We start from the raw sequence: 7,764 nt of genomic DNA on the forward strand, positions 1-7,764 counted from the left end.
TCACTGTGCTAAGACTGAAATATACCAACATGTATAAGGCCAAACAGAGGATAATTTAGGGAGACGATTATAGCAAAAGAAGGAGCTTATAGAGTTCTTTGATTCTACTAGTTGGGTTTCATCCAATTCCTGAATAAATATTAATAATTTTAAACATCTTATTTCAGGAAATTGCAAACATCTATAAAAGTAGAGACAATAGTGTAATGAATCTGATGTATTCATTACTCAACTTCAAAAATTATTCATGCATCATCAAGCTGTCTTCATCTATATGCCCTGAATTCCTTTCTCTTTGAGGTTCTTTTGAAGTCATCTTGAGCATCATATTATTCCCTCTGTAAATATTTCAATATGTATCTCCAGAATAAAGACCCACTTTTTATTTTTAATTTTTTTTTTTTGAGTTGGAGTCTCACTCTGTCGCCCAGACTGGAGTGCAGTGGCCGCTCCCGGCCACCGCAGCCTCGACCTGCTGGGCTCCGGCGATCCTTCCGCCTCAACCTTCCAAGTAGCCAGAATTACAGGCATGCACTACCATGCCCAGCTGATTTTTTGATTTACTGTAGAGATGAGGTCTCGCTGCCCAGGCAGGTCTCGAACCCACAGGCTTAGGCAATCCACTCACCTCAGCCTCCCAAAGGCGCGGGATTACAGGCTGAGCCACCAAACGCAGCTAGGAGACCCACTTTTTAAAGATACCATTATAATCACATGTAAACAAGTTTACAACAATTCATTAATATAATCACATAAATATTCACGTTGAACTGATTGTCCTATTTCAACACAATTTTGTTTTTGCAGTTTGTTTGAATTGCAATTCAAATTCAGTCCACAGTTTGTCACGAGTTAATAAGCACTTGAAATTTCTTTTTAATCCCTAGCATCTTCCTACATCTCTTTTTTTCTTGAAAATTTTCTTGGTTGTTGTATATTTTATAGTTTCCCATAGTCTGGATTTTGCTGATTGCATCCCCATTGGTATAGTTGAATATATTCCATTATTTGCTGTATTTCTTATAAATTGACAGCTAGATTTAGAAGTTTGATATACTTCAGGTTAGATTTTTTTTTTCAACACTACTTCATAAATGGTGTGTTTTTGGATCATGAGACAATATTGGCTTAGTGTCTCTCTTTTTATGACATCTCTAGAGTTTACAGATTGGTAATACTCTAAATGTATTGTTCTTTTTCATTTACTTATTAGAATACTTCTATAAAGAGAAGCTTCTCATTAACTATTTGGTTATTCTGAAATGCAGACTGGATAAGAAAAGGCAGAAAAGGCTCAGTTATTTCCCTCTATTTATCATATTTCAAAATAATGAGATATTTCCCTGACATCTTTCAAAGTTGGTTTATTTGCTCATTTCCCAGAATGACACAGTCCATGCTCAGCAAAAAGTATTTGCAAGGACCCCAGAGCTCGTCTCTTTGAGGCTCTGTCATGCAATGGACTCCCTAGAGGTGGGGGCTGGTTCACATGTATTCCATATAAGACCATCAAGACAAGTTTGTAGTGTAGTTAAAAAAAATTTTTTTTAATTTTAAAGATGTGGGGTACAATTCAGGGTTAGTTATACAAATGTTCATTATGCAGGTATCCCTGTTGATGAGGTGTGCCCCTCCCTCCCCTGGCAGTTTTCCTCAACTGCCAATCTCACCTCCCGCCCCTGGCAATTTCCCACTCCTGCCAATCCCTTTCTTATCGTATTAGATAATTGTTCAAGGTTCACTTATGAGTGAGAACATGTACTCTGTTCTTTGTTTCTGTGATGAATTACTGAGTATGATAGCCTCTAAATCCATCCAAGTTGCTGTGAAGTCCATACTTTGTCCTTCTTTATGGCTGCATAATATTCCATCGTGTATAGGTACTACATTTTTTTATCCTGTCCAGTTTCAATGGGCAGTACGATTGGTTCCATGTTTTTGCTATTGCGAATAGAGCTGCAATATAGTATAGCTTTAAACTCATGATTTTAAACATATTTGAAGCATTTCAATCCATTAAAGTTGTATGTTTTGATACTGAAATTTTCTATTTTAGCTAAGCAGAGCTTATTTATGTTGTCTCTTGTAATTTTGACACAATCCTGACGGTCTTCAATAGCTTCCTTGATTTTTTGAATAACCAGATGTTCCAGCATATTTTTTACATTCTTTGTCCTAGATTCAGAATTAATCATTTTTTTTCAAAGAGCCTTAGTGACTACAATAGGGAAATAATAATTAGAGATCAAAATCTAGATATTAGGTGTGCTCATTGTTACTTGTATTGGTTATTAGCTCTTTGCCTTTTCAGTGGTTAGAGTTAGGGAATATGCTTTTTTTGTTATTAAAATAAAACATATCATGAATTTTTAATTATGCTTTCAATTTTAAGTTATGACTTGGTTTTTATTTAACCTCATCAATTATACATCTGTTTTTTTTCTAGCAATGACACACACACAAATCTCAGTCCTCTATAGGACTGGCTTAATTAGACATTTGCTTTTTTCCACAAAATGCACACAGCCAGCCAGCTCAGAAAATAATACTGACACTACTACCACCAACATGATTCCTGAAAATGGTGGAAGTTTCTTTCTTTTTTTTAATCCTTTGGCTATATCTCCAGTGTACAATACAGTTATTGTGTTTTAAAATCCTTTATTAGAATTTCTCTTTTTCTCTGATTATTCTACCAACTAAATATATTAGAAATTCATTTGTTTCATATTACTTTCAAAATCAAAGTTTCTTTTATTATTTAATTTTATGTAAAATATTTAGATATTTCTAAAGTCAAACTGACAAAACAAGGTATATTTAGAGAAATCTGATTCTATTTCTGTCCCCTCTGCCACGTTCCCTTCCTCTTATATTGAATAATCATTTAAATACGTATCTTTTTATTGTCTTTAAAATATTAGCAGCATATATAAAACATAAGTATGAATATATAAATACTAATATTTCAATATTTATTTATAATAATAAATATACATATGTAATTATTTGGACTTTTGAGCCCAGCCCAGCGCCAGATATGTGACTGAGTCAAAGACCTGCATGAAGTAAAGAGTGACCCAGTTGAACCCTGCCCAAATCCCTGTCTTACATAATCATGAGAAGTAATAAATCATTGTTTTAAGTAACAATGTTTTGAGGTGATTTGTTATGCAGTGAAAGATAACTGATACAGCAATACATCTTTGTGTTCCTGCCATAGAAGTGTATACAGATAGTAACATTTATTTATTTTAAAGACAAGTTTTTAGAAGAGGTTTTAGGTTCATGGCAAAATGGAGAGGAAGGTATAGAGATATTCCATGTATCTTCTCCGCTTACACACACACACACAGAGCTTCCCAATTATCAACATCTCCCAACAGAGTAGTACAATTGTTACAATTAATGAACCTACATTGACACGTCATTATCACCCAACGTCTACAGTTTACATTAGGGTTCACTTTTGGTGTTGTATATTCTATGGTTTGGGTAAATATGTAATGACATGTGTCAACCATTTATAGTATCATACAGAAGAGTTTCACTGCCCTAAAAATCCTGTGTTCTACCTATTTAAACCCACCCTTCCACCTAATCCTTAACAACTACTGATATTTTTATTGTCTCCATAGCTTTTCCTTTTCCAGAATGTCATATAGATGCAATCATACAGTGTTTTCAGATTAGCCTCTTTCACATAGTAACATGTATTTAAGGTTCTTCTATGTCTTTTCATGACTTGATAGCTCATTTCTTTTTAGCACTGAATAATATTCCATTGCCTAGATGTACAACAGTTTGTTTGTCATTCATTCACCTTCTGAAGGACATCTTGATTGCTTCCAAGTTTTGGCAATTATGAATAAAGCTGCTCAAATATTGTGTGCAGGTTTTTGTGTGGATGTGCGTTTTCAACTCCTTTTGGTAAATACCTAAGAGTGTGATTGCTGGATTACACAATAAGTGTATGTTTAGTTTTGTTAGAAACCACCAAACCGTATTTCAAGGTAGCTATACATTTTGCATTCCCACCAGCAATGAATGAGAGTTCCTACTACTTCACATCCTCACCAGCATTTTGTGCTGTTAGTGTTTTGGATTTTGGTTATCCTTATAGATGTATAGTAGTAACTCATTGCTGTTTTAATTTGCATTTTCCTAATGATGTATGATGTGGAACATTTCTTCATATGTTTACTAATTACTGTTAGCCTGTGTATCTTTTTTGATGAGGGTCTGGTAAGGTCTTTAGCTTATTTTTAATTTAAATTAAATTAAATTAAATTAATTAATTATTTTGAGTTGGAGTCTCACTCTGTCGTCCAGACTGGAGTGCAGTGGCCGCTCCTGGCCACCGCAGCCTCGACCTGCTGGGCTCCGGCAGTCCTTCCGCCTCAGTCTTCCAAGTAGCTGAAACTACAGGCGCGCGCTACCACGCCGGCTGATTTTTTGATTTATTGTAGAGATGAGGTCTCGCCAAGTTGCCCAGGCGGGTCTTGAACCCGCGGGCTTAGGCAATCCACTCACCTCAGCCTCCCAAAGCACGGGATTACAGGCTGAGCCACCAAACCCGGCCTATTTTATTTTTTTTTGAGTTGGAGTCTCACTCTGTCACTCAGGCTGGAGTACAGTGGCATGCTCAGGCCACCGCAGCCTTGACCTGCTGGGCTCAGGGGATCCTTCTGCCTCAGTCTTCCAAGTAGCTGGAATTACGGGCTTGTGCCACCACGTCCGGCTAATTTTTTAATTTATTGTAGAGACGAGGGCTCACTAAGTAGCCTAGGTTGGTCTTGAACCAGGGGCTCAGGCAATCCTCTCACCTCAGCCTCTTAAAGTGCTGGGAATATAGGCGTGAGCCATTGCACCTGGTCTGGTCTATTTTTTAATTGAGTTGATTTCCTATTGTTGAGTTTTTTTTGTTTTTTTTTTTGTGAGTTGGAGTCTCACTCTGTCACCCAGACTGGAGTGCAGTGGCCCCTCCTGGCCACCGCAGCCTCGACCTGCTGGGCTCTGGCGATCCTTCCGCCTCAGCCTTCCAAGTAGCCAGAATTACAGGCATGCGCTGTCACGCCCGGCTGATTTTTTGATTTATTGTAGAGATGAGGTCTTGCTGCCCAGGCGGGGCTCAAACCCGCGGGCTCAGGCAATCCACTCACCTCAGCCTCCCAAAGGCTTGGGATTACAGGCTGAGCCACCGAGCCCGGCTTATTGTTGAGTTTTAAGAGTTCTTTGCATATTTTAGATAGCAGTCCTTTATCAGATATGTCTTTTGCAATTCTTTTCCCCCCAGTCTGTGCCTTGTCTTTTCATTCTCTTGTCAGTGTTTTTTTGCAGAGCAGAAATTTTTAATTTTAGTAAAGTCTAGCTTATCAATTCTTTCATGGATTCATGCCTTTGATATTACTAATATTTGATTTTTAAATGTGTGTCAGACAATATCAGTTTTTTTTTTCCTTTGAGAGTGACAGGCTGAAAAATCACTGATATGACATTTAGGCTGACTTATCAGAATGATTTGCCCACAAGAAAAGATAGACACAAAGATACTCTTAATGGAAGAAGTGGCATGAAAATATACCATTTTCTGAATTTGTTTGGTGATCTGATAAAGATGCTGCCAGAGTCTTTGGTTTATGACTGAATTTGTATAAATGACCCCAGATTATTCTTCCTCTAAGGTGCCATAACACGTTAGTGTCATTATCATTTACTTAGTATTTATATATATTGCTGCCTTTTGAAAGTCCTTATTTAACCTGTATATTAGTTTCCTAGGTTTGTCATAACTACTGTAAACTGAGTGGTTTAAAAAACCAGAAATTTGTTCTCTTGCAGTTTTGGGCTGAAAGTCTGAGACAAAGATGCTGGTAGGAACATGCTCTCTGTGAAAGCTTTAGGAGGATCCTGTCTGACCTTTATCCTCTCTTAGGGTGGTTGTCAGCAATTTTGAGCATTCCTTGGCTTGCAGCTGCATTGCTCCACGTTCAAGCATCACATGGTCTTCGCCCCTGCATCTGTGTTCAAATTTTCCTCTTCGTATAAGGGCACCAGTCATTGAATTAGGGTTCACCCTGATTCAGTGTAACCTCATCTTAACTTGATTATTTATTTGTACAAAGATTCTATTCCCTGTAAGATAGCTCACAGGTACTGAGGGTTACCTTGAACATATCTTTTTGGGGATCACAAATTCAATTCAGCCTATAACATATACATATTATCTATATAACAGAGTTCCTGGGAGATGGAGATGAACAGGATAACTGGTGAGTGAAGACACTTCAAATATCTACCTCAGCTATGTCTAGAACAGAATCCCCAAGTCATTTGAAGATTCACAAAGTGGTTTCTTTTAGTTTTACAAATACGGGTTTTTAATTTTAAAATGGGGGGAACAAATATTGCCTTAGCACCTAGTATGCAATGCTGATCACTTGGAATGGATGGGGAGGTGAATTAATTTGCATATGAAGTCTAAGGATTTTCTAGAAGGTAAGGAAGAGAAGAAATTGCTATTCTTTCAATCCCATTGTAATTAGCAAAATCTAATGTGAGGAAGCTATTAGGTAGCTCCAACGTAGGCAACCTGATAAGGGAAAATAGGTAACTCCAACCTAGGCAACCTTAAAATATAACTATCTTGAGGAGAAGGGAAGCCTCAATAAGTGACCTAGCCAGCCACTAATGAGGAGCTGTTTAGATACAGTATGTAGGAAGCTTCTCAGAACCTGCCAACAAGGCATAACGGCTGTGGTTTGGGGAAATATACAAAGGCATGGGAGTGTAGACAGTGTTGTACCTAGTATATTTAGCACCCAGAGTGAATATTTGTCTTTAATAACCCCCCTCTATATGGTACAATTATTTCCAATAATAGTGATGAAATTAAACAAATATATAGCATACAAACTAAGGTTTAGGTTTGCCAGAAAAAAAGTGTTACCCTTCCCAATTCATACCTTTTTACTATTTTAAATTTTAAACACAAATAATAAAACAAGAATTTACAATGGAATGGCAGGAGTTGAAACTTGAGTCGGGTTTCTTCATTTTTATAATCACAATGATTGTGTGGTGAGGCAATGTTTGCTATTTATTTTGAATATGTTGTACCATGGGGGTCTGAGGCATGAACTTCTCTGAAGCAAGTATGAACAATTCCAAACTCTTAGGAACTTATTCTTGAAATTAAAACATGTAGTTGAGGTGGCTTGTGTTGGGAAGCACCTGTGTAACTGGAAGTTCTCTGAAGAAAGTCCATGTAGAATATAAGATTTATTAAAGGATAAGTAATAACAATGTGCTCATTTGATGCTTACATATATTATTAAAATTCAATAGTAGCAACAGCATTTGTTTAGAATAGTGGGTCTCAAACTTTAATGCACATCAGAGTCAACTGGAGGGCTTGTTAAAACAAGCTGATGGGTACCCCCTCCCCGCCCCAGTTTCTGATTCATCTGACCTTGGGAGTGGAAGGAAGGTGAGGCAGGTATTTGACTTTCTATCAGGTGATGCTGATGCTGTTGATCCAAGACCACACCGTAAGAACCCCCCCTTTTTTTTTTTTTTTGGACTTAGACCAACTCTAAGTCCATCCAGGTTCCATTTGAAGTTCATGATTTCATCCTTCTTTACGGCTGTGTAATATTCCATACTGTATATGTTGACACATATATTTTTTTAGAGTCTATAATACTGAGTGATCTTTCACAGAAACAAAGAACTGAGTACCACATGTTCTCACTCATAAGCAGA

This window comes from Carlito syrichta, unplaced genomic scaffold, assembly GCF_000164805.1.
Source record: "Carlito syrichta isolate Samal-C Ts95f unplaced genomic scaffold, Tarsius_syrichta-2.0.1 Scaffold312501, whole genome shotgun sequence".
In the NCBI taxonomy this organism is placed as follows: Eukaryota; Metazoa; Chordata; class Mammalia; order Primates; family Tarsiidae; genus Carlito; species Carlito syrichta.